Source organism: Hydractinia symbiolongicarpus, chromosome 3 (assembly GCF_029227915.1).
Source record: "Hydractinia symbiolongicarpus strain clone_291-10 chromosome 3, HSymV2.1, whole genome shotgun sequence".
Classification (NCBI taxonomy): Eukaryota; Metazoa; Cnidaria; class Hydrozoa; order Anthoathecata; family Hydractiniidae; genus Hydractinia; species Hydractinia symbiolongicarpus.
In genome coordinates this window covers 8,970,297-8,987,412 of record NC_079877.1, presented here as the reverse complement: position 1 = coordinate 8,987,412, position 17,116 = coordinate 8,970,297, and the positions used below count along the sequence as shown (strand labels likewise).

At 47.4% G+C, this 17,116-nt stretch overlaps 75 non-coding genes across 75 annotated transcripts; 13 read left to right on the top strand and 62 right to left on the bottom strand.

Moving 5' to 3' along the window:
- Positions 1-403: 403 nt before the first annotated feature.
- Trnay-gua (transfer RNA tyrosine (anticodon GUA)) lies at positions 404-497 on the top strand. Its single transcript has 2 exons — positions 404-440; positions 462-497. It is a non-coding gene; the product is annotated as a tRNA-Tyr (tRNA).
- A 41-nt stretch (positions 498-538) lies between these two features.
- On the bottom strand, positions 539-654 carry Trnal-caa (transfer RNA leucine (anticodon CAA)). Its single transcript has 2 exons — positions 617-654; positions 539-584 (listed from the first exon to the last, which is right to left on the bottom strand). It is a non-coding gene; the product is annotated as a tRNA-Leu (tRNA).
- A 68-nt stretch (positions 655-722) lies between these two features.
- Positions 723-795, bottom strand: Trnaa-agc (transfer RNA alanine (anticodon AGC)). The gene has a single exon. It is a non-coding gene; the product is annotated as a tRNA-Ala (tRNA).
- A 107-nt stretch (positions 796-902) lies between these two features.
- On the bottom strand, positions 903-975 carry Trnak-uuu (transfer RNA lysine (anticodon UUU)). The gene has a single exon. It is a non-coding gene; the product is annotated as a tRNA-Lys (tRNA).
- Positions 976-1,048: 73 nt separating this feature from the next.
- On the bottom strand, positions 1,049-1,120 carry Trnad-guc (transfer RNA aspartic acid (anticodon GUC)). The gene has a single exon. It is a non-coding gene; the product is annotated as a tRNA-Asp (tRNA).
- A 259-nt stretch (positions 1,121-1,379) lies between these two features.
- Trnaa-ugc (transfer RNA alanine (anticodon UGC)) lies at positions 1,380-1,452 on the bottom strand. Its single transcript has one exon. It is a non-coding gene; the product is annotated as a tRNA-Ala (tRNA).
- Positions 1,453-1,705: 253 nt separating this feature from the next.
- On the top strand, positions 1,706-1,799 carry Trnay-gua (transfer RNA tyrosine (anticodon GUA)). Its single transcript has 2 exons — positions 1,706-1,742; positions 1,764-1,799. It is a non-coding gene; the product is annotated as a tRNA-Tyr (tRNA).
- A 41-nt stretch (positions 1,800-1,840) lies between these two features.
- On the bottom strand, positions 1,841-1,956 carry Trnal-caa (transfer RNA leucine (anticodon CAA)). Its single transcript has 2 exons — positions 1,919-1,956; positions 1,841-1,886 (listed from the first exon to the last, which is right to left on the bottom strand). It is a non-coding gene; the product is annotated as a tRNA-Leu (tRNA).
- Positions 1,957-2,024: 68 nt separating this feature from the next.
- Trnaa-agc (transfer RNA alanine (anticodon AGC)) lies at positions 2,025-2,097 on the bottom strand. The gene has a single exon. It is a non-coding gene; the product is annotated as a tRNA-Ala (tRNA).
- A 107-nt stretch (positions 2,098-2,204) lies between these two features.
- On the bottom strand, positions 2,205-2,277 carry Trnak-uuu (transfer RNA lysine (anticodon UUU)). Its single transcript has one exon. It is a non-coding gene; the product is annotated as a tRNA-Lys (tRNA).
- Positions 2,278-2,350: 73 nt separating this feature from the next.
- Positions 2,351-2,422, bottom strand: Trnad-guc (transfer RNA aspartic acid (anticodon GUC)). Its single transcript has one exon. It is a non-coding gene; the product is annotated as a tRNA-Asp (tRNA).
- Positions 2,423-2,681: 259 nt separating this feature from the next.
- Positions 2,682-2,754, bottom strand: Trnaa-ugc (transfer RNA alanine (anticodon UGC)). The gene has a single exon. It is a non-coding gene; the product is annotated as a tRNA-Ala (tRNA).
- Positions 2,755-3,007: 253 nt separating this feature from the next.
- Trnay-gua (transfer RNA tyrosine (anticodon GUA)) lies at positions 3,008-3,101 on the top strand. The gene is made up of 2 exons: positions 3,008-3,044; positions 3,066-3,101. It is a non-coding gene; the product is annotated as a tRNA-Tyr (tRNA).
- Positions 3,102-3,142: 41 nt separating this feature from the next.
- Trnal-caa (transfer RNA leucine (anticodon CAA)) lies at positions 3,143-3,258 on the bottom strand. Its single transcript has 2 exons — positions 3,221-3,258; positions 3,143-3,188 (listed from the first exon to the last, which is right to left on the bottom strand). It is a non-coding gene; the product is annotated as a tRNA-Leu (tRNA).
- A 68-nt stretch (positions 3,259-3,326) lies between these two features.
- Positions 3,327-3,399, bottom strand: Trnaa-agc (transfer RNA alanine (anticodon AGC)). Its single transcript has one exon. It is a non-coding gene; the product is annotated as a tRNA-Ala (tRNA).
- Positions 3,400-3,506: 107 nt separating this feature from the next.
- Trnak-uuu (transfer RNA lysine (anticodon UUU)) lies at positions 3,507-3,579 on the bottom strand. The gene has a single exon. It is a non-coding gene; the product is annotated as a tRNA-Lys (tRNA).
- Positions 3,580-3,652: 73 nt separating this feature from the next.
- Positions 3,653-3,724, bottom strand: Trnad-guc (transfer RNA aspartic acid (anticodon GUC)). The gene has a single exon. It is a non-coding gene; the product is annotated as a tRNA-Asp (tRNA).
- A 259-nt stretch (positions 3,725-3,983) lies between these two features.
- On the bottom strand, positions 3,984-4,056 carry Trnaa-ugc (transfer RNA alanine (anticodon UGC)). The gene has a single exon. It is a non-coding gene; the product is annotated as a tRNA-Ala (tRNA).
- A 253-nt stretch (positions 4,057-4,309) lies between these two features.
- On the top strand, positions 4,310-4,403 carry Trnay-gua (transfer RNA tyrosine (anticodon GUA)). The gene is made up of 2 exons: positions 4,310-4,346; positions 4,368-4,403. It is a non-coding gene; the product is annotated as a tRNA-Tyr (tRNA).
- Positions 4,404-4,444: 41 nt separating this feature from the next.
- Trnal-caa (transfer RNA leucine (anticodon CAA)) lies at positions 4,445-4,560 on the bottom strand. Its single transcript has 2 exons — positions 4,523-4,560; positions 4,445-4,490 (listed from the first exon to the last, which is right to left on the bottom strand). It is a non-coding gene; the product is annotated as a tRNA-Leu (tRNA).
- A 68-nt stretch (positions 4,561-4,628) lies between these two features.
- On the bottom strand, positions 4,629-4,701 carry Trnaa-agc (transfer RNA alanine (anticodon AGC)). The gene has a single exon. It is a non-coding gene; the product is annotated as a tRNA-Ala (tRNA).
- A 107-nt stretch (positions 4,702-4,808) lies between these two features.
- Trnak-uuu (transfer RNA lysine (anticodon UUU)) lies at positions 4,809-4,881 on the bottom strand. The gene has a single exon. It is a non-coding gene; the product is annotated as a tRNA-Lys (tRNA).
- A 73-nt stretch (positions 4,882-4,954) lies between these two features.
- Trnad-guc (transfer RNA aspartic acid (anticodon GUC)) lies at positions 4,955-5,026 on the bottom strand. Its single transcript has one exon. It is a non-coding gene; the product is annotated as a tRNA-Asp (tRNA).
- Positions 5,027-5,285: 259 nt separating this feature from the next.
- On the bottom strand, positions 5,286-5,358 carry Trnaa-ugc (transfer RNA alanine (anticodon UGC)). Its single transcript has one exon. It is a non-coding gene; the product is annotated as a tRNA-Ala (tRNA).
- Positions 5,359-5,611: 253 nt separating this feature from the next.
- Positions 5,612-5,705, top strand: Trnay-gua (transfer RNA tyrosine (anticodon GUA)). Its single transcript has 2 exons — positions 5,612-5,648; positions 5,670-5,705. It is a non-coding gene; the product is annotated as a tRNA-Tyr (tRNA).
- Positions 5,706-5,746: 41 nt separating this feature from the next.
- On the bottom strand, positions 5,747-5,862 carry Trnal-caa (transfer RNA leucine (anticodon CAA)). Its single transcript has 2 exons — positions 5,825-5,862; positions 5,747-5,792 (listed from the first exon to the last, which is right to left on the bottom strand). It is a non-coding gene; the product is annotated as a tRNA-Leu (tRNA).
- A 68-nt stretch (positions 5,863-5,930) lies between these two features.
- Trnaa-agc (transfer RNA alanine (anticodon AGC)) lies at positions 5,931-6,003 on the bottom strand. Its single transcript has one exon. It is a non-coding gene; the product is annotated as a tRNA-Ala (tRNA).
- Positions 6,004-6,110: 107 nt separating this feature from the next.
- Positions 6,111-6,183, bottom strand: Trnak-uuu (transfer RNA lysine (anticodon UUU)). Its single transcript has one exon. It is a non-coding gene; the product is annotated as a tRNA-Lys (tRNA).
- A 73-nt stretch (positions 6,184-6,256) lies between these two features.
- Trnad-guc (transfer RNA aspartic acid (anticodon GUC)) lies at positions 6,257-6,328 on the bottom strand. Its single transcript has one exon. It is a non-coding gene; the product is annotated as a tRNA-Asp (tRNA).
- Positions 6,329-6,587: 259 nt separating this feature from the next.
- Positions 6,588-6,660, bottom strand: Trnaa-ugc (transfer RNA alanine (anticodon UGC)). The gene has a single exon. It is a non-coding gene; the product is annotated as a tRNA-Ala (tRNA).
- Positions 6,661-6,913: 253 nt separating this feature from the next.
- Trnay-gua (transfer RNA tyrosine (anticodon GUA)) lies at positions 6,914-7,007 on the top strand. The gene is made up of 2 exons: positions 6,914-6,950; positions 6,972-7,007. It is a non-coding gene; the product is annotated as a tRNA-Tyr (tRNA).
- A 41-nt stretch (positions 7,008-7,048) lies between these two features.
- On the bottom strand, positions 7,049-7,164 carry Trnal-caa (transfer RNA leucine (anticodon CAA)). Its single transcript has 2 exons — positions 7,127-7,164; positions 7,049-7,094 (listed from the first exon to the last, which is right to left on the bottom strand). It is a non-coding gene; the product is annotated as a tRNA-Leu (tRNA).
- A 68-nt stretch (positions 7,165-7,232) lies between these two features.
- On the bottom strand, positions 7,233-7,305 carry Trnaa-agc (transfer RNA alanine (anticodon AGC)). The gene has a single exon. It is a non-coding gene; the product is annotated as a tRNA-Ala (tRNA).
- Positions 7,306-7,412: 107 nt separating this feature from the next.
- Positions 7,413-7,485, bottom strand: Trnak-uuu (transfer RNA lysine (anticodon UUU)). Its single transcript has one exon. It is a non-coding gene; the product is annotated as a tRNA-Lys (tRNA).
- Positions 7,486-7,558: 73 nt separating this feature from the next.
- Trnad-guc (transfer RNA aspartic acid (anticodon GUC)) lies at positions 7,559-7,630 on the bottom strand. Its single transcript has one exon. It is a non-coding gene; the product is annotated as a tRNA-Asp (tRNA).
- A 259-nt stretch (positions 7,631-7,889) lies between these two features.
- Trnaa-ugc (transfer RNA alanine (anticodon UGC)) lies at positions 7,890-7,962 on the bottom strand. Its single transcript has one exon. It is a non-coding gene; the product is annotated as a tRNA-Ala (tRNA).
- A 253-nt stretch (positions 7,963-8,215) lies between these two features.
- Trnay-gua (transfer RNA tyrosine (anticodon GUA)) lies at positions 8,216-8,309 on the top strand. Its single transcript has 2 exons — positions 8,216-8,252; positions 8,274-8,309. It is a non-coding gene; the product is annotated as a tRNA-Tyr (tRNA).
- A 41-nt stretch (positions 8,310-8,350) lies between these two features.
- Positions 8,351-8,466, bottom strand: Trnal-caa (transfer RNA leucine (anticodon CAA)). Its single transcript has 2 exons — positions 8,429-8,466; positions 8,351-8,396 (listed from the first exon to the last, which is right to left on the bottom strand). It is a non-coding gene; the product is annotated as a tRNA-Leu (tRNA).
- A 68-nt stretch (positions 8,467-8,534) lies between these two features.
- On the bottom strand, positions 8,535-8,607 carry Trnaa-agc (transfer RNA alanine (anticodon AGC)). The gene has a single exon. It is a non-coding gene; the product is annotated as a tRNA-Ala (tRNA).
- A 107-nt stretch (positions 8,608-8,714) lies between these two features.
- Positions 8,715-8,787, bottom strand: Trnak-uuu (transfer RNA lysine (anticodon UUU)). Its single transcript has one exon. It is a non-coding gene; the product is annotated as a tRNA-Lys (tRNA).
- A 73-nt stretch (positions 8,788-8,860) lies between these two features.
- Positions 8,861-8,932, bottom strand: Trnad-guc (transfer RNA aspartic acid (anticodon GUC)). The gene has a single exon. It is a non-coding gene; the product is annotated as a tRNA-Asp (tRNA).
- A 439-nt stretch (positions 8,933-9,371) lies between these two features.
- On the bottom strand, positions 9,372-9,444 carry Trnak-uuu (transfer RNA lysine (anticodon UUU)). The gene has a single exon. It is a non-coding gene; the product is annotated as a tRNA-Lys (tRNA).
- Positions 9,445-9,517: 73 nt separating this feature from the next.
- On the bottom strand, positions 9,518-9,589 carry Trnad-guc (transfer RNA aspartic acid (anticodon GUC)). Its single transcript has one exon. It is a non-coding gene; the product is annotated as a tRNA-Asp (tRNA).
- A 259-nt stretch (positions 9,590-9,848) lies between these two features.
- On the bottom strand, positions 9,849-9,921 carry Trnaa-ugc (transfer RNA alanine (anticodon UGC)). The gene has a single exon. It is a non-coding gene; the product is annotated as a tRNA-Ala (tRNA).
- A 253-nt stretch (positions 9,922-10,174) lies between these two features.
- On the top strand, positions 10,175-10,268 carry Trnay-gua (transfer RNA tyrosine (anticodon GUA)). The gene is made up of 2 exons: positions 10,175-10,211; positions 10,233-10,268. It is a non-coding gene; the product is annotated as a tRNA-Tyr (tRNA).
- Positions 10,269-10,309: 41 nt separating this feature from the next.
- Positions 10,310-10,425, bottom strand: Trnal-caa (transfer RNA leucine (anticodon CAA)). The gene is made up of 2 exons: positions 10,388-10,425; positions 10,310-10,355 (listed from the first exon to the last, which is right to left on the bottom strand). It is a non-coding gene; the product is annotated as a tRNA-Leu (tRNA).
- A 68-nt stretch (positions 10,426-10,493) lies between these two features.
- On the bottom strand, positions 10,494-10,566 carry Trnaa-agc (transfer RNA alanine (anticodon AGC)). The gene has a single exon. It is a non-coding gene; the product is annotated as a tRNA-Ala (tRNA).
- Positions 10,567-10,673: 107 nt separating this feature from the next.
- Trnak-uuu (transfer RNA lysine (anticodon UUU)) lies at positions 10,674-10,746 on the bottom strand. Its single transcript has one exon. It is a non-coding gene; the product is annotated as a tRNA-Lys (tRNA).
- Positions 10,747-10,819: 73 nt separating this feature from the next.
- Positions 10,820-10,891, bottom strand: Trnad-guc (transfer RNA aspartic acid (anticodon GUC)). The gene has a single exon. It is a non-coding gene; the product is annotated as a tRNA-Asp (tRNA).
- A 259-nt stretch (positions 10,892-11,150) lies between these two features.
- On the bottom strand, positions 11,151-11,223 carry Trnaa-ugc (transfer RNA alanine (anticodon UGC)). Its single transcript has one exon. It is a non-coding gene; the product is annotated as a tRNA-Ala (tRNA).
- A 253-nt stretch (positions 11,224-11,476) lies between these two features.
- Trnay-gua (transfer RNA tyrosine (anticodon GUA)) lies at positions 11,477-11,570 on the top strand. The gene is made up of 2 exons: positions 11,477-11,513; positions 11,535-11,570. It is a non-coding gene; the product is annotated as a tRNA-Tyr (tRNA).
- A 41-nt stretch (positions 11,571-11,611) lies between these two features.
- Positions 11,612-11,727, bottom strand: Trnal-caa (transfer RNA leucine (anticodon CAA)). The gene is made up of 2 exons: positions 11,690-11,727; positions 11,612-11,657 (listed from the first exon to the last, which is right to left on the bottom strand). It is a non-coding gene; the product is annotated as a tRNA-Leu (tRNA).
- Positions 11,728-11,795: 68 nt separating this feature from the next.
- Trnaa-agc (transfer RNA alanine (anticodon AGC)) lies at positions 11,796-11,868 on the bottom strand. The gene has a single exon. It is a non-coding gene; the product is annotated as a tRNA-Ala (tRNA).
- Positions 11,869-11,975: 107 nt separating this feature from the next.
- On the bottom strand, positions 11,976-12,048 carry Trnak-uuu (transfer RNA lysine (anticodon UUU)). The gene has a single exon. It is a non-coding gene; the product is annotated as a tRNA-Lys (tRNA).
- A 73-nt stretch (positions 12,049-12,121) lies between these two features.
- On the bottom strand, positions 12,122-12,193 carry Trnad-guc (transfer RNA aspartic acid (anticodon GUC)). Its single transcript has one exon. It is a non-coding gene; the product is annotated as a tRNA-Asp (tRNA).
- A 259-nt stretch (positions 12,194-12,452) lies between these two features.
- Positions 12,453-12,525, bottom strand: Trnaa-ugc (transfer RNA alanine (anticodon UGC)). Its single transcript has one exon. It is a non-coding gene; the product is annotated as a tRNA-Ala (tRNA).
- A 253-nt stretch (positions 12,526-12,778) lies between these two features.
- On the top strand, positions 12,779-12,872 carry Trnay-gua (transfer RNA tyrosine (anticodon GUA)). Its single transcript has 2 exons — positions 12,779-12,815; positions 12,837-12,872. It is a non-coding gene; the product is annotated as a tRNA-Tyr (tRNA).
- Positions 12,873-12,913: 41 nt separating this feature from the next.
- Trnal-caa (transfer RNA leucine (anticodon CAA)) lies at positions 12,914-13,029 on the bottom strand. The gene is made up of 2 exons: positions 12,992-13,029; positions 12,914-12,959 (listed from the first exon to the last, which is right to left on the bottom strand). It is a non-coding gene; the product is annotated as a tRNA-Leu (tRNA).
- Positions 13,030-13,097: 68 nt separating this feature from the next.
- Trnaa-agc (transfer RNA alanine (anticodon AGC)) lies at positions 13,098-13,170 on the bottom strand. Its single transcript has one exon. It is a non-coding gene; the product is annotated as a tRNA-Ala (tRNA).
- A 107-nt stretch (positions 13,171-13,277) lies between these two features.
- Positions 13,278-13,350, bottom strand: Trnak-uuu (transfer RNA lysine (anticodon UUU)). The gene has a single exon. It is a non-coding gene; the product is annotated as a tRNA-Lys (tRNA).
- Positions 13,351-13,423: 73 nt separating this feature from the next.
- On the bottom strand, positions 13,424-13,495 carry Trnad-guc (transfer RNA aspartic acid (anticodon GUC)). Its single transcript has one exon. It is a non-coding gene; the product is annotated as a tRNA-Asp (tRNA).
- A 259-nt stretch (positions 13,496-13,754) lies between these two features.
- Positions 13,755-13,827, bottom strand: Trnaa-ugc (transfer RNA alanine (anticodon UGC)). The gene has a single exon. It is a non-coding gene; the product is annotated as a tRNA-Ala (tRNA).
- A 253-nt stretch (positions 13,828-14,080) lies between these two features.
- Positions 14,081-14,174, top strand: Trnay-gua (transfer RNA tyrosine (anticodon GUA)). The gene is made up of 2 exons: positions 14,081-14,117; positions 14,139-14,174. It is a non-coding gene; the product is annotated as a tRNA-Tyr (tRNA).
- A 41-nt stretch (positions 14,175-14,215) lies between these two features.
- Trnal-caa (transfer RNA leucine (anticodon CAA)) lies at positions 14,216-14,331 on the bottom strand. The gene is made up of 2 exons: positions 14,294-14,331; positions 14,216-14,261 (listed from the first exon to the last, which is right to left on the bottom strand). It is a non-coding gene; the product is annotated as a tRNA-Leu (tRNA).
- A 68-nt stretch (positions 14,332-14,399) lies between these two features.
- On the bottom strand, positions 14,400-14,472 carry Trnaa-agc (transfer RNA alanine (anticodon AGC)). The gene has a single exon. It is a non-coding gene; the product is annotated as a tRNA-Ala (tRNA).
- Positions 14,473-14,579: 107 nt separating this feature from the next.
- Positions 14,580-14,652, bottom strand: Trnak-uuu (transfer RNA lysine (anticodon UUU)). Its single transcript has one exon. It is a non-coding gene; the product is annotated as a tRNA-Lys (tRNA).
- Positions 14,653-14,725: 73 nt separating this feature from the next.
- On the bottom strand, positions 14,726-14,797 carry Trnad-guc (transfer RNA aspartic acid (anticodon GUC)). Its single transcript has one exon. It is a non-coding gene; the product is annotated as a tRNA-Asp (tRNA).
- A 259-nt stretch (positions 14,798-15,056) lies between these two features.
- On the bottom strand, positions 15,057-15,129 carry Trnaa-ugc (transfer RNA alanine (anticodon UGC)). Its single transcript has one exon. It is a non-coding gene; the product is annotated as a tRNA-Ala (tRNA).
- Positions 15,130-15,382: 253 nt separating this feature from the next.
- Positions 15,383-15,476, top strand: Trnay-gua (transfer RNA tyrosine (anticodon GUA)). Its single transcript has 2 exons — positions 15,383-15,419; positions 15,441-15,476. It is a non-coding gene; the product is annotated as a tRNA-Tyr (tRNA).
- Positions 15,477-15,517: 41 nt separating this feature from the next.
- On the bottom strand, positions 15,518-15,633 carry Trnal-caa (transfer RNA leucine (anticodon CAA)). Its single transcript has 2 exons — positions 15,596-15,633; positions 15,518-15,563 (listed from the first exon to the last, which is right to left on the bottom strand). It is a non-coding gene; the product is annotated as a tRNA-Leu (tRNA).
- A 235-nt stretch (positions 15,634-15,868) lies between these two features.
- Positions 15,869-15,941, bottom strand: Trnak-uuu (transfer RNA lysine (anticodon UUU)). Its single transcript has one exon. It is a non-coding gene; the product is annotated as a tRNA-Lys (tRNA).
- A 73-nt stretch (positions 15,942-16,014) lies between these two features.
- Positions 16,015-16,086, bottom strand: Trnad-guc (transfer RNA aspartic acid (anticodon GUC)). Its single transcript has one exon. It is a non-coding gene; the product is annotated as a tRNA-Asp (tRNA).
- Positions 16,087-16,345: 259 nt separating this feature from the next.
- On the bottom strand, positions 16,346-16,418 carry Trnaa-ugc (transfer RNA alanine (anticodon UGC)). Its single transcript has one exon. It is a non-coding gene; the product is annotated as a tRNA-Ala (tRNA).
- Positions 16,419-16,671: 253 nt separating this feature from the next.
- On the top strand, positions 16,672-16,765 carry Trnay-gua (transfer RNA tyrosine (anticodon GUA)). The gene is made up of 2 exons: positions 16,672-16,708; positions 16,730-16,765. It is a non-coding gene; the product is annotated as a tRNA-Tyr (tRNA).
- Positions 16,766-16,990: 225 nt separating this feature from the next.
- Positions 16,991-17,063, bottom strand: Trnaa-agc (transfer RNA alanine (anticodon AGC)). Its single transcript has one exon. It is a non-coding gene; the product is annotated as a tRNA-Ala (tRNA).
- Positions 17,064-17,116: the final 53 nt, after the last annotated feature.

Genomic DNA, 17,116 nt, shown 5'->3' with positions numbered 1-17,116 from the left:
GAGCATCATAAATCCTCTTATGACCATTGGCAACTACTGAAATTAGTATAAAAATAAATAAATTAAAAACATCGTCTTGGAGGATCCGGGCATCGATCCCGGTACCTCTCGCATGCATAGCGAGCGCTCTACCATGTGAGCTAATCCCCCTGGAAATGGTAAAAAGGTCATAGTTCGAGTGCTGTTCGCAATACTAAACTACACCTTACATCAGACACATTTCAGCTTACCTACCTTCAGCAGAGTGGCGCAGAGGAAGCGTGCTGGGCCCATAACCCAGAGGTCGGTGGATCGAAACCACCCTCTGCTACGTGCGAGCTATCGCATCATTTTAAAAACCACGTCATACTACAAACGTGACATGACCTGCATAGTCCTGCACAAGAACTGTACGATGCTACATCCACCGATAGCTCAGTTGGTAGAGCGGAGGACTGTAGACGAACTTATACCACTCAGGCATCCTTAGGTCGCTGGTTCAAATCCGGCTCGGTGGACTTGCATTTTAGGCCTAAAATTTTGTGTGGCAGGGAAAAGTTGTCGGAAGTGGGATTCGAACCCACGCCCTCATTCGAGGACCAGAATTCTCCACGCGATGAGTGGAAGAACATTTTGTCTTGAGTCTGGCGCCTTAGACCGCTCGGCCATCCCGACATGACACGAACGCTGCTGCAAATTGCTCTGCGCAAATTTCTTTTATTTTACGCCTATGGAAAAGGCATTGGAGAACCCGGGCATCGATCCCGGTACCTCTCGCATGCTAAGCGAGCGCTCTACCATCTGAGCTAGTTCCCCATCAAGTTTGCTTCGCCTTTGCCACTCCGCAAATGTTACGTTATTCATCCTCTTTCGACAAGACATTGTGGTGAAAGTTAGTTCACCATCGTACCAAATAATTGTTACGCCCGATGAGGGACTCGAACCCGCGACCCTCAGATTAAAAGTCTGATGCTCTACCGACTGAGCTAACCGGGCGTAAATCTGTATTCCCGGACAGTCCCGCGAACGCTACTGACGTGAAACGAAACATTGACAAGATAAAAAGAACCTCCCCGGCGGGGAATCGAACCCCGGTCTCCCGCGTGACAGGCGGGGATACTTACCACTTTACTACCGAGGACGAGTTCATAATTAAATAATATGTTCGCGATGGCGTCAATGCCCGAATGCCACACGGTCGATCATGTTAAAAGCTGAAACTGTGTATACTGTCAATGCGAAATTAAACAGCAAGAAATGCTCTAGACATATGCAGCGCGGTTTAGTATTATTATTATTATTATTAATACCAGGTAATCTTAGGAGCATCATAAATCCTCTTATGACCATTGGCAACTACTGAAATTAGTATAAAAATAAATAAATTAAAAACATCGTCTTGGAGGATCCGGGCATCGATCCCGGTACCTCTCGCATGCAAAGCGAGCGCTCTACCATGTGAGCTAATCCCCCTGGAAATGGTAAAAAGGTCATAGTTCGAGTGCTGTTCGCAATACTAAACTACACCTTACATCAGACACATTTCAGCTTACCTACCTTCAGCAGAGTGGCGCAGAGGAAGCGTGCTGGGCCCATAACCCAGAGGTCGGTGGATCGAAACCACCCTCTGCTACGTGCGAGCTATCGCATCATTTTAAAAACCACGTCATACTACAAACGTGACATGACCTGCATAGTCCTGCACAAGAACTGTACGATGCTACATCCACCGATAGCTCAGTTGGTAGAGCGGAGGACTGTAGACGAACTTATACCACTCAGGCATCCTTAGGTCGCTGGTTCAAATCCGGCTCGGTGGACTTGCATTTTAGGCCTAAAATTTTGTGTGGCAGGGAAAAGTTGTCGGAAGTGGGATTCGAACCCACGCCCTCATTCGAGGACCAGAATTCTCCACGCGATGAGTGGAAGAACATTTTGTCTTGAGTCTGGCGCCTTAGACCGCTCGGCCATCCCGACATGACACGAACGCTGCTGCAAATTGCTCTGCGCAAATTTCTTTTATTTTACGCCTATGGAAAAGGCATTGGAGAACCCGGGCATCGATCCCGGTACCTCTCGCATGCTAAGCGAGCGCTCTACCATCTGAGCTAGTTCCCCATCAAGTTTGCTTCGCCTTTGCCACTCCGCAAATGTTACGTTATTCATCCTCTTTCGACAAGACATTGTGGTGAAAGTTAGTTCACCATCGTACCAAATAATTGTTACGCCCGATGAGGGACTCGAACCCGCGACCCTCAGATTAAAAGTCTGATGCTCTACCGACTGAGCTAACCGGGCGTAAATCTGTATTCCCGGACAGTCCCGCGAACGCTACTGACGTGAAACGAAACATTGACAAGATAAAAAGAACCTCCCCGGCGGGGAATCGAACCCCGGTCTCCCGCGTGACAGGCGGGGATACTTACCACTATACTACCGAGGACGAGTTCATATTTAAATAATATGTTCGCGATGGCGTCAATGCCCGAATGCCACACGGTCGATCATGTTAAAAGCTGAAACTGTGTATACTGTCAATGCGAAATTAAACAGCAAGAAATGCTCTAGACATATGCAGCGCGGTTTAGTATTATTATTATTATTATTAATACCAGGTAATCTTAGGAGCATCATAAATCCTCTTATGACCATTGGCAACTACTGAAATTAGTATAAAAATAAATAAATTAAAAACATCGTCTTGGAGGATCCGGGCATCGATCCCGGTACCTCTCGCATGCAAAGCGAGCGCTCTACCATGTGAGCTAATCCCCCTGGAAATGGTAAAAAGGTCATAGTTCGAGTGCTGTTCGCAATACTAAACTACACCTTACATCAGACACATTTCAGCTTACCTACCTTCAGCAGAGTGGCGCAGAGGAAGCGTGCTGGGCCCATAACCCAGAGGTCGGTGGATCGAAACCACCCTCTGCTACGTGCGAGCTATCGCATCATTTTAAAAACCACGTCATACTACAAACGTGACATGACCTGCATAGTCCTGCACAAGAACTGTACGATGCTACATCCACCGATAGCTCAGTTGGTAGAGCGGAGGACTGTAGACGAACTTATACCACTCAGGCATCCTTAGGTCGCTGGTTCAAATCCGGCTCGGTGGACTTGCATTTTAGGCCTAAAATTTTGTGTGGCAGGGAAAAGTTGTCGGAAGTGGGATTCGAACCCACGCCCTCATTCGAGGACCAGAATTCTCCACGCGATGAGTGGAAGAACATTTTGTCTTGAGTCTGTCGCCTTAGACCGCTCGGCCATCCCGACATGACACGAACGCTGCTGCAAATTGCTCTGCGCAAATTTCTTTTATTTTACGCCTATGGAAAAGGCATTGGAGAACCCGGGCGTCGATCCCGGTACCTCTCGCATGCTAAGCGAGCGCTCTACCATCTGAGCTAGTTCCCCATCAAGTTTGCTTCGCCTTTGCCACTCCGCAAATGTTACGTTATTCATCCTCTTTCGACAAGACATTGTGGTGAAAGTTAGTTCACCATCGTACCAAATAATTGTTACGCCCGATGAGGGACTCGAACCCGCGACCCTCAGATTAAAAGTCTGATGCTCTACCGACTGAGCTAACCGGGCGTAAATCTGTATTCCCGGACAGTCCCGCGAACGCTACTGACGTGAAACGAAACATTGACAAGATAAAAAGAACCTCCCCGGCGGGGAATCGAACCCCGGTCTCCCGCGTGACAGGCGGGGATACTTACCACTATACTACCGAGGACGAGTTCATATTTAAATAATATGTTCGCGATGGCGTCAATGCCCGAATGCCACACGGTCGATCATGTTAAAAGCTGAAACTGTGTATACTGTCAATGCGAAATTAAACAGCAAGAAATGCTCTAGACATATGCAGCGCGGTTTAGTATTATTATTATTATTATTAATACCAGGTAATCTTAGGAGCATCATAAATCCTCTTATGACCATTGGCAACTACTGAAATTAGTATAAAAATAAATAAATTAAAAACATCGTCTTGGAGGATCCGGGCATCGATCCCGGTACCTCTCGCATGCAAAGCGAGCGCTCTACCATGTGAGCTAATCCCCCTGGAAATGGTAAAAAGGTCATAGTTCGAGTGCTGTTCGCAATACTAAACTACACCTTACATCAGACACATTTCAGCTTACCTACCTTCAGCAGAGTGGCGCAGAGGAAGCGTGCTGGGCCCATAACCCAGAGGTCGGTGGATCGAAACCACCCTCTGCTACGTGCGAGCTATCGCATCATTTTAAAAACCACGTCATACTACAAACGTGACATGACCTGCATAGTCCTGCACAAGAACTGTACGATGCTACATCCACCGATAGCTCAGTTGGTAGAGCGGAGGACTGTAGACGAACTTATACCACTCAGGCATCCTTAGGTCGCTGGTTCAAATCCGGCTCGGTGGACTTGCATTTTAGGCCTAAAATTTTGTGTGGCAGGGAAAAGTTGTCGGAAGTGGGATTCGAACCCACGCCCTCATTCGAGGACCAGAATTCTCCACGCGATGAGTGGAAGAACATTTTGTCTTGAGTCTGGCGCCTTAGACCGCTCGGCCATCCCGACATGACACGAACGCTGCTGCAAATTGCTCTGCGCAAATTTCTTTTATTTTACGCCTATGGAAAAGGCATTGGAGAACCCGGGCATCGATCCCGGTACCTCTCGCATGCTAAGCGAGCGCTCTACCATCTGAGCTAGTTCCCCATCAAGTTTGCTTCGCCTTTGCCACTCCGCAAATGTTACGTTATTCATCCTCTTTCGACAAGACATTGTGGTGAAAGTTAGTTCACCATCGTACCAAATAATTGTTACGCCCGATGAGGGACTCGAACCCGCGACCCTCAGATTAAAAGTCTGATGCTCTACCGACTGAGCTAACCGGGCGTAAATCTGTATTCCCGGACAGTCCCGCGAACGCTACTGACGTGAAACGAAACATTGACAAGATAAAAAGAACCTCCCCGGCGGGGAATCGAACCCCGGTCTCCCGCGTGACAGGCGGGGATACTTACCACTATACTACCGAGGACGAGTTCATATTTAAATAATATGTTCGCGATGGCGTCAATGCCCGAATGCCACACGGTCGATCATGTTAAAAGCTGAAACTGTGTATACTGTCAATGCGAAATTAAACAGCAAGAAATGCTCTAGACATATGCAGCGCGGTTTAGTATTATTATTATTATTATTAATACCAGGTAATCTTAGGAGCATCATAAATCCTCTTATGACCATTGGCAACTACTGAAATTAGTATAAAAATAAATAAATTAAAAACATCGTCTTGGAGGATCCGGGCATCGATCCCGGTACCTCTCGCATGCAAAGCGAGCGCTCTACCATGTGAGCTAATCCCCCTGGAAATGGTAAAAAGGTCATAGTTCGAGTGCTGTTCGCAATACTAAACTACACCTTACATCAGACACATTTCAGCTTACCTACCTTCAGCAGAGTGGCGCAGAGGAAGCGTGCTGGGCCCATAACCCAGAGGTCGGTGGATCGAAACCACCCTCTGCTACGTGCGAGCTATCGCATCATTTTAAAAACCACGTCATACTACAAACGTGACATGACCTGCATAGTCCTGCACAAGAACTGTACGATGCTACATCCACCGATAGCTCAGTTGGTAGAGCGGAGGACTGTAGACGAACTTATACCACTCAGGCATCCTTAGGTCGCTGGTTCAAATCCGGCTCGGTGGACTTGCATTTTAGGCCTAAAATTTTGTGTGGCAGGGAAAAGTTGTCGGAAGTGGGATTCGAACCCACGCCCTCATTCGAGGACCAGAATTCTCCACGCGATGAGTGGAAGAACATTTTGTCTTGAGTCTGTCGCCTTAGACCGCTCGGCCATCCCGACATGACACGAACGCTGCTGCAAATTGCTCTGCGCAAATTTCTTTTATTTTACGCCTATGGAAAAGGCATTGGAGAACCCGGGCGTCGATCCCGGTACCTCTCGCATGCTAAGCGAGCGCTCTACCATCTGAGCTAGTTCCCCATCAAGTTTGCTTCGCCTTTGCCACTCCGCAAATGTTACGTTATTCATCCTCTTTCGACAAGACATTGTGGTGAAAGTTAGTTCACCATCGTACCAAATAATTGTTACGCCCGATGAGGGACTCGAACCCGCGACCCTCAGATTAAAAGTCTGATGCTCTACCGACTGAGCTAACCGGGCGTAAATCTGTATTCCCGGACAGTCCCGCGAACGCTACTGACGTGAAACGAAACATTGACAAGATAAAAAGAACCTCCCCGGCGGGGAATCGAACCCCGGTCTCCCGCGTGACAGGCGGGGATACTTACCACTATACTACCGAGGACGAGTTCATATTTAAATAATATGTTCGCGATGGCGTCAATGCCCGAATGCCACACGGTCGATCATGTTAAAAGCTGAAACTGTGTATACTGTCAATGCGAAATTAAACAGCAAGAAATGCTCTAGACATATGCAGCGCGGTTTAGTATTATTATTATTATTATTAATACCAGGTAATCTTAGGAGCATCATAAATCCTCTTATGACCATTGGCAACTACTGAAATTAGTATAAAAATAAATAAATTAAAAACATCGTCTTGGAGGATCCGGGCATCGATCCCGGTACCTCTCGCATGCAAAGCGAGCGCTCTACCATGTGAGCTAATCCCCCTGGAAATGGTAAAAAGGTCATAGTTCGAGTGCTGTTCGCAATACTAAACTACACCTTACATCAGACACATTTCAGCTTACCTACCTTCAGCAGAGTGGCGCAGAGGAAGCGTGCTGGGCCCATAACCCAGAGGTCGGTGGATCGAAACCACCCTCTGCTACGTGCGAGCTATCGCATCATTTTAAAAACCACGTCATACTACAAACGTGACATGACCTGCATAGTCCTGCACAAGAACTGTACGATGCTACATCCACCGATAGCTCAGTTGGTAGAGCGGAGGACTGTAGACGAACTTATACCACTCAGGCATCCTTAGGTCGCTGGTTCAAATCCGGCTCGGTGGACTTGCATTTTAGGCCTAAAATTTTGTGTGGCAGGGAAAAGTTGTCGGAAGTGGGATTCGAACCCACGCCCTCATTCGAGGACCAGAATTCTCCACGCGATGAGTGGAAGAACATTTTGTGTTGAGTCTGGCGCCTTAGACCGCTCGGCCATCCCGACATGACACGAACGCTGCTGCAAATTGCTCTGCGCAAATTTCTTTTATTTTACGCCTATGGAAAAGGCATTGGAGAACCCGGGCATCGATCCCGGTACCTCTCGCATGCTAAGCGAGCGCTCTACCATCTGAGCTAGTTCCCCATCAAGTTTGCTTCGCCTTTGCCACTCCGCAAATGTTACGTTATTCATCCTCTTTCGACAAGACATTGTGGTGAAAGTTAGTTCACCATCGTACCAAATAATTGTTACGCCCGATGAGGGACTCGAACCCGCGACCCTCAGATTAAAAGTCTGATGCTCTACCGACTGAGCTAACCGGGCGTAAATCTGTATTCCCGGACAGTCCCGCGAACGCTACTGACGTGAAACGAAACATTGACAAGATAAAAAGAACCTCCCCGGCGGGGAATCGAACCCCGGTCTCCCGCGTGACAGGCGGGGATACTTACCACTATACTACCGAGGACGAGTTCATATTTAAATAATATGTTCGCGATGGCGTCAATGCCCGAATGCCACACGGTCGATCATGTTAAAAGCTGAAACTGTGTATACTGTCAATGCGAAATTAAACAGCAAGAAATGCTCTAGACATATGCAGCGCGGTTTAGTATTATTATTATTATTATTAATACCAGGTAATCTTAGGAGCATCATAAATCCTCTTATGACCATTGGCAACTACTGAAATTAGTATAAAAATAAATAAATTAAAAACATCGTCTTGGAGGATCCGGGCATCGATCCCGGTACCTCTCGCATGCAAAGCGAGCGCTCTACCATGTGAGCTAATCCCCCTGGAAATGGTAAAAAGGTCATAGTTCGAGTGCTGTTCGCAATACTAAACTACACCTTACATCAGACACATTTCAGCTTACCTACCTTCAGCAGAGTGGCGCAGAGGAAGCGTGCTGGGCCCATAACCCAGAGGTCGGTGGATCGAAACCACCCTCTGCTACGTGCGAGCTATCGCATCATTTTAAAAACCACGTCATACTACAAACGTGACATGACCTGCATAGTCCTGCACAAGAACTGTACGATGCTACATCCACCGATAGCTCAGTTGGTAGAGCGGAGGACTGTAGACGAACTTATACCACTCAGGCATCCTTAGGTCGCTGGTTCAAATCCGGCTCGGTGGACTTGCATTTTAGGCCTAAAATTTTGTGTGGCAGGGAAAAGTTGTCGGAAGTGGGATTCGAACCCACGCCCTCATTCGAGGACCAGAATTCTCCACGCGATGAGTGGAAGAACATTTTGTCTTGAGTCTGGCGCCTTAGACCGCTCGGCCATCCCGACATGACACGAACGCTGCTGCAAATTGCTCTGCGCAAATTTCTTTTATTTTACGCCTATGGAAAAGGCATTGGAGAACCCGGGCATCGATCCCGGTACCTCTCGCATGCTAAGCGAGCGCTCTACCATCTGAGCTAGTTCCCCATCAAGTTTGCTTCGCCTTTGCCACTCCGCAAATGTTACGTTATTCATCCTCTTTCGACAAGACATTGTGGTGAAAGTTAGTTCACCATCGTACCAAATAATTGTTACGCCCGATGAGGGACTCGAACCCGCGACCCTCAGATTAAAAGTCTGATGCTCTACCGACTGAGCTAACCGGGCGTAAATCTGTATTCCCGGACAGTCCCGCGAACGCTACTGACGTGAAACGAAACATTGACAAGATAAAAAGAACCTCCCCGGCGGGGAATCGAACCCCGGTCTCCCGCGTGACAGGCGGGGATACTTACCACTATACTACCGAGGACGAGTTCATATTTAAATAATATGTTCGCGATGGCGTCAATGCCCGAATGCCACACGGTCGATCATGTTAAAAGCTGAAACTGTGTATACTGTCAATGCGAAATTAAACAGCAAGAAATGCTCTAGACATATGCAGCGCGGTTTAGTTTTATTATTATTATTATTAATACCAGGTAATCTTAGGAGCATCATAAATCCTCTTATGACCATTGGCAACTACTGAAATTAGTATAAAAATAAATAAATTAAAAACATCGTCTTGGAGGATCCGGGCATCGATCCCGGTACCTCTCGCATGCTAAGCCAGCGCTCTACCATCTGAGCTAGTTCCCCATCAAGTTTGCTTCGCCTTTGCCACTCCGCAAATGTTACGTTATTCATCCTCTTTCGACAAGACATTGTGGTGAAAGTTAGTTCACCATCGTACCAAATAATTGTTACGCCCGATGAGGGACTCGAACCCGCGACCCTCAGATTAAAAGTCTGATGCTCTACCGACTGAGCTAACCGGGCGTAAATCTGTATTCCCGGACAGTCCCGCGAACGCTACTGACGTGAAACGAAACATTGACAAGATAAAAAGAACCTCCCCGGCGGGGAATCGAACCCCGGTCTCCCGCGTGACAGGCGGGGATACTTACCACTATACTACCGAGGACGAGTTCATATTTAAATAATATGTTCGCGATGGCGTCAATGCCCGAATGCCACACGGTCGATCATGTTAAAAGCTGAAACTGTGTATACTGTCAATGCGAAATTAAACAGCAAGAAATGCTCTAGACATATGCAGCGCGGTTTAGTATTATTATTATTATTATTAATACCAGGTAATCTTAGGAGCATCATAAATCCTCTTATGACCATTGGCAACTACTGAAATTAGTATAAAAATAAATAAATTAAAAACATCGTCTTGGAGGATCCGGGCATCGATCCCGGTACCTCTCGCATGCAAAGCGAGCGCTCTACCATGTGAGCTAATCCCCCTGGAAATGGTAAAAAGGTCATAGTTCGAGTGCTGTTCGCAATACTAAACTACACCTTACATCAGACACATTTCAGCTTACCTACCTTCAGCAGAGTGGCGCAGAGGAAGCGTGCTGGGCCCATAACCCAGAGGTCGGTGGATCGAAACCACCCTCTGCTACGTGCGAGCTATCGCATCATTTTAAAAACCACGTCATACTACAAACGTGACATGACCTGCATAGTCCTGCACAAGAACTGTACGATGCTACATCCACCGATAGCTCAGTTGGTAGAGCGGAGGACTGTAGACGAACTTATACCACTCAGGCATCCTTAGGTCGCTGGTTCAAATCCGGCTCGGTGGACTTGCATTTTAGGCCTAAAATTTTGTGTGGCAGGGAAAAGTTGTCGGAAGTGGGATTCGAACCCACGCCCTCATTCGAGGACCAGAATTCTCCACGCGATGAGTGGAAGAACATTTTGTCTTGAGTCTGGCGCCTTAGACCGCTCGGCCATCCCGACATGACACGAACGCTGCTGCAAATTGCTCTGCGCAAATTTCTTTTATTTTACGCCTATGGAAAAGGCATTGGAGAACCCGGGCATCGATCCCGGTACCTCTCGCATGCTAAGCGAGCGCTCTACCATCTGAGCTAGTTCCCCATCAAGTTTGCTTCGCCTTTGCCACTCCGCAAATGTTACGTTATTCATCCTCTTTCGACAAGACATTGTGGTGAAAGTTAGTTCACCATCGTACCAAATAATTGTTACGCCCGATGAGGGACTCGAACCCGCGACCCTCAGATTAAAAGTCTGATGCTCTACCGACTGAGCTAACCGGGCGTAAATCTGTATTCCCGGACAGTCCCGCGAACGCTACTGACGTGAAACGAAACATTGACAAGATAAAAAGAACCTCCCCGGCGGGGAATCGAACCCCGGTCTCCCGCGTGACAGGCGGGGATACTTACCACTATACTACCGAGGACGAGTTCATATTTAAATAATATGTTCGCGATGGCGTCAATGCCCGAATGCCACACGGTCGATCATGTTAAAAGCTGAAACTGTGTATACTGTCAATGCGAAATTAAACAGCAAGAAATGCTCTAGACATATGCAGCGCGGTTTAGTATTATTATTATTATTATTAATACCAGGTAATCTTAGGAGCATCATAAATCCTCTTATGACCATTGGCAACTACTGAAATTAGTATAAAAATAAATAAATTAAAAACATCGTCTTGGAGGATCCGGGCATCGATCCCGGTACCTCTCGCATGCAAAGCGAGCGCTCTACCATGTGAGCTAATCCCCCTGGAAATGGTAAAAAGGTCATAGTTCGAGTGCTGTTCGCAATACTAAACTACACCTTACATCAGACACATTTCAGCTTACCTACCTTCAGCAGAGTGGCGCAGAGGAAGCGTGCTGGGCCCATAACCCAGAGGTCGGTGGATCGAAACCACCCTCTGCTACGTGCGAGCTATCGCATCATTTTAAAAACCACGTCATACTACAAACGTGACATGACCTGCATAGTCCTGCACAAGAACTGTACGATGCTACATCCACCGATAGCTCAGTTGGTAGAGCGGAGGACTGTAGACGAACTTATACCACTCAGGCATCCTTAGGTCGCTGGTTCAAATCCGGCTCGGTGGACTTGCATTTTAGGCCTAAAATTTTGTGTGGCAGGGAAAAGTTGTCGGAAGTGGGATTCGAACCCACGCCCTCATTCGAGGACCAGAATTCTCCACGCGATGAGTGGAAGAACATTTTGTCTTGAGTCTGGCGCCTTAGACCGCTCGGCCATCCCGACATGACACGAACGCTGCTGCAAATTGCTCTGCGCAAATTTCTTTTATTTTACGCCTATGGAAAAGGCATTGGAGAACCCGGGCATCGATCCCGGTACCTCTCGCATGCTAAGCGAGCGCTCTACCATCTGAGCTAGTTCCCCATCAAGTTTGCTTCGCCTTTGCCACTCCGCAAATGTTACGTTATTCATCCTCTTTCGACAAGACATTGTGGTGAAAGTTAGTTCACCATCGTACCAAATAATTGTTACGCCCGATGAGGGACTCGAACCCGCGACCCTCAGATTAAAAGTCTGATGCTCTACCGACTGAGCTAACCGGGCGTAAATCTGTATTCCCGGACAGTCCCGCGAACGCTACTGACGTGAAACGAAACATTGACAAGATAAAAAGAACCTCCCCGGCGGGGAATCGAACCCCGGTCTCCCGCGTGACAGGCGGGGATACTTACCACTATACTACCGAGGACGAGTTCATATTTAAATAATATGTTCGCGATGGCGTCAATGCCCGAATGCCACACGGTCGATCATGGTAAAAGCTGAAACTGTGTATACTGTCAATGCGAAATTAAACAGCAAGAAATGCTCTAGACATATGCAGCGCGGTTTAGTATTATTATTATTATTATTAATACCAGGTAATCTTAGGAGCATCATAAATCCTCTTATGACCATTGGCAACTACTGAAATTAGTATAAAAATAAATAAATTAAAAACATCGTCTTGGAGGATCCGGGCATCGATCCCGGTACCTCTCGCATGCAAAGCGAGCGCTCTACCATGTGAGCTAATCCCCCTGGAAATGGTAAAAAGGTCATAGTTCGAGTGCTGTTCGCAATACTAAACTACACCTTACATCAGACACATTTCAGCTTACCTACCTTCAGCAGAGTGGCGCAGAGGAAGCGTGCTGGGCCCATAACCCAGAGGTCGGTGGATCGAAACCACCCTCTGCTACGTGCGAGCTATCGCATCATTTTAAAAACCACGTCATACTACAAACGTGACATGACCTGCATAGTCCTGCACAAGAACTGTACGATGCTACATCCACCGATAGCTCAGTTGGTAGAGCGGAGGACTGTAGACGAACTTATACCACTCAGGCATCCTTAGGTCGCTGGTTCAAATCCGGCTCGGTGGACTTGCATTTTAGGCCTAAAATTTTGTGTGGCAGGGAAAAGTTGTCGGAAGTGGGATTCGAACCCACGCCCTCATTCGAGGACCAGAATTCTCCACGCGATGAGTGGAAGAACATTTTGTCTTGAGTCTGGCGCCTTAGACCGCTCGGCCATCCCGATATGACACGAACGCTGCTGCAAATTGCTCTGCGCAAATTTCTTTTATTTTACGCCTATGGAAAAGGCATTGGAGAACCCGGGCATCGATCCCGGTACCTCTCGCATGCTAAGCGAGCGCTCTACCATCTGAGCTAGTTCCCCATCAAGTTTGCTTCGCCTTTGCCACTCCGCAAATGTTACGTTATTCATCCTCTTTCGACAAGACATTGTGGTGAAAGTTAGTTCACCATCGTACCAAATAATTGTTACGCCCGATGAGGGACTCGAACCCGCGACCCTCAGATTAAAAGTCTGATGCTCTACCGACTGAGCTAACCGGGCGTAAATCTGTATTCCCGGACAGTCCCGCGAACGCTACTGACGTGAAACGAAACATTGACAAGATAAAAAGAACCTCCCCGGCGGGGAATCGAACCCCGGTCTCCCGCGTGACAGGCGGGGATACTTACCACTATACTACCGAGGACGAGTTCATATTTAAATAATATGTTCGCGATGGCGTCAATGCCCGAATGCCACACGGTCGATCATGTTAAAAGCTGAAACTGTGTATACTGTCAATGCGAAATTAAACAGCAAGAAATGCTCTAGACATATGCAGCGCGGTTTAGTATTATTATTATTATTATTAATACCAGGTAATCTTAGGAGCATCATAAATCCTCTTATGACCATTGGCAACTACTGAAATTAGTATAAAAATAAATAAATTAAAAACATCGTCTTGGAGGATCCGGGCATCGATCCCGGTACCTCTCGCATGCAAAGCGAGCGCTCTACCATGTGAGCTAATCCCCCTGGAAATGGTAAAAAGGTCATAGTTCGAGTGCTGTTCGCAATACTAAACTACACCTTACATCAGACACATTTCAGCTTACCTAGCTTCAGCAGAGTGGCGCAGAGGAAGCGTGCTGGGCCCATAACCCAGAGGTCGGTGGATCGAAACCACCCTCTGCTACGTGCGAGCTATCGCATCATTTTAAAAACCACGTCATACTACAAACGTGACATGACCTGCATAGTCCTGCACAAGAACTGTACGATGCTACATCCACCGATAGCTCAGTTGGTAGAGCGGAGGACTGTAGACGAACTTATACCACTCAGGCATCCTTAGGTCGCTGGTTCAAATCCGGCTCGGTGGACTTGCATTTTAGGCCTAAAATTTTGTGTGGCAGGGAAAAGTTGTCGGAAGTGGGATTCGAACCCACGCCCTCATTCGAGGACCAGAATTCTCCACGCGATGAGTGGAAGAACATTTTGTCTTGAGTCTGGCGCCTTAGACCGCTCGGCCATCCCGACATGACACGAACGCTGCTGCAAATTGCTCTGCGCAAATTTCTTTTATTTTACGCCTATGGAAAAGGCATTGGAGAACCCGGGCATCGATCCCGGTACCTCTCGCATGCTAAGCGAGCGCTCTACCATCTGAGCTAGTTCCCCATCAAGTTTGCTTCGCCTTTGCCACTCCGCAAATGTTACGTTATTCATCCTCTTTCGACAAGACATTGTGGTGAAAGTTAGTTCACCATCGTACCAAATAATTGTTACGCCCGATGAGGGACTCGAACCCGCGACCCTCAGATTAAAAGTCTGATGCTCTACCGACTGAGCTAACCGGGCGTAAATCTGTATTCCCGGACAGTCCCGCGAACGCTACTGACGTGAAACGAAACATTGACAAGATAAAAAGAACCTCCCCGGCGGGGAATCGAACCCCGGTCTCCCGCGTGACAGGCGGGGATACTTACCACTATACTACCGAGGACGAGTTCATATTTAAATAATATGTTCGCGATGGCGTCAATGCCCGAATGCCACACGGTCGATCATGTTAAAAGCTGAAACTGTGTATACTGTCAATGCGAAATTAAACAGCAAGAAATGTTCTAGACATATGCAGCGCGGTTTAGTATTATTATTATTATTATTAATACCAGGTAATCTTAGGAGCATCATAAATCCTCTTATGACCATTGGCAACTACTGAAATTAGTATAAAAATAAATAAATTAAAAACATCGTCTTGGAGGATCCGGGCATCGATCCCGGTACCTCTCGCATGCAAAGCGAGCGCTCTACCATGTGAGCTAATCCCCCTGGAAATGGTAAAAAGGTCATAGTTCGAGTGCTGTTCGCAATACTAAACTACACCTTACATCAGACACATTTCAGCTTACCTACCTTCAGCAGAGTGGCGCAGAGGAAGCGTGCTGGGCCCATAACCCAGAGGTCGGTGGATCGAAACCACCCTCTGCTACGTGCGAGCTATCGCATCATTTTAAAAACCACGTCATACTACAAACGTGACATGACCTGCATAGTCCTGCACAAGAACTGTACGATGCTACATCCACCGATAGCTCAGTTGGTAGAGCGGAGGACTGTAGACGAACTTATACCACTCAGGCATCCTTAGGTCGCTGGTTCAAATCCGGCTCGGTGGACTTGCATTTTAGGCCTAAAATTTTGTGTGGCAGGGAAAAGTTGTCGGAAGTGGGATTCGAACCCACGCCCTCATTCGAGGACCAGAATTCTCCACGCGATGAGTGGAAGAACATTTTGTCTTGAGTCTGGCGCCTTAGACCGCTCGGCCATCCCGACATGACACGAACGCTGCTGCAAATTGCTCTGCGCAAATTTCATTTATTTTACGCCTATGGAAACCCGGGCATCGATCCCGGTACCTCTCGCATGCTAAGCGAGCGCTCTACCATCTGAGCTAGTTCCCCATCAAGTTTGCTTCGCCTTTGCCACTCCGCAAATGTTACGTTATTCATCCTCTTTCGACAAGACATTGTGGTGAAAGTTAGTTCACCATCGTACCAAATAATTGTTACGCCCGATGAGGGACTCGAACCCGCGACCCTCAGATTAAAAGTCTGATGCTCTACCGACTGAGCTAACCGGGCGTAAATCTGTATTCCCGGACAGTCCCGCGAACGCTACTGACGTGAAACGAAACATTGACAAGATAAAAAGAACCTCCCCGGCGGGGAATCGAACCCCGGTCTCCCGCGTGACAGGCGGGGATACTTACCACTATACTACCGAGGACGAGTTCATATTTAAATAATATGTTCGCGACGGCGTCAATGCCCGAATGCCACACGGTCGATCATGTTAAAAGCTGAAACTGTGTATACTGTCAATGCGAAATTAAACAGCAAGAAATGCTCTAGACATATGCAGCGCGGTTTAGTATTATTATTATTATTATTAATACCAGGTAATCTTAGAAGCATCATAAATCCTCTTATGACCATTGGCAACTACTGAAATTAGTATAAAAATAAATAAATTAAAAACATCGGCTTGGAGGATCCGGGCATCGATCCCGGTACCTCTCGCATGCAAAGCGAGCGCTCTACCATGTGAGCTAATCCCCCTGGAAATGGTAAAAAGGTCATAGTTCGAGTGCTGTTCGCAATACTAAACTACACCTTACATCAGACACATTTCAGCTTACCTACCTTCAGCAGAGTGGCGCAGAGGAAGCGTGCTGGGCCCATAACCCAGAGGTCGGTGGATCGAAACCACCCTCTGCTACGTGCGAGCTATCGCGTCATTTTAAAAACCACGTCATACTACAAACGTGACATGACCTGCATAGTCCTGCACAAGAACTGTACGATGCTACATCCACCGATAGCTCAGTTGGTAGAGCGGAGGACTGTAGACGAACTTATACCACTCAGGCATCCTTAGGTCGCTGGTTCAAATCCGGCTCGGTGGACTTGCATTTTAGGCCTAAAATTTTGTGTGGCAGGGAAAAGTTGTCGGAAGTGGGATTCGAACCCACGCCCTCATTCGAGGACCAGAATTCTCCACGCAATGAGTGGAAGATTATTTTGTCTTGAGTCTGGCGCTATAGACCGCTCGGCCATCCCGACATGACACGAACGCTGCTGCAAATTGCTCTGCGCAAATTTTATTTATTTTACGCCTATGGAAAAGGTATTGGAGAACCCGGGCATCGATCCCGGTACCTCTCGCATGCTAAGCGAGCGCTCTACCATCTGAGCTAGTTCCCCATCAAGTTTGCTTCGCCTTTGCCACTCCGCAAATGTTACGTTATTCATCCTCT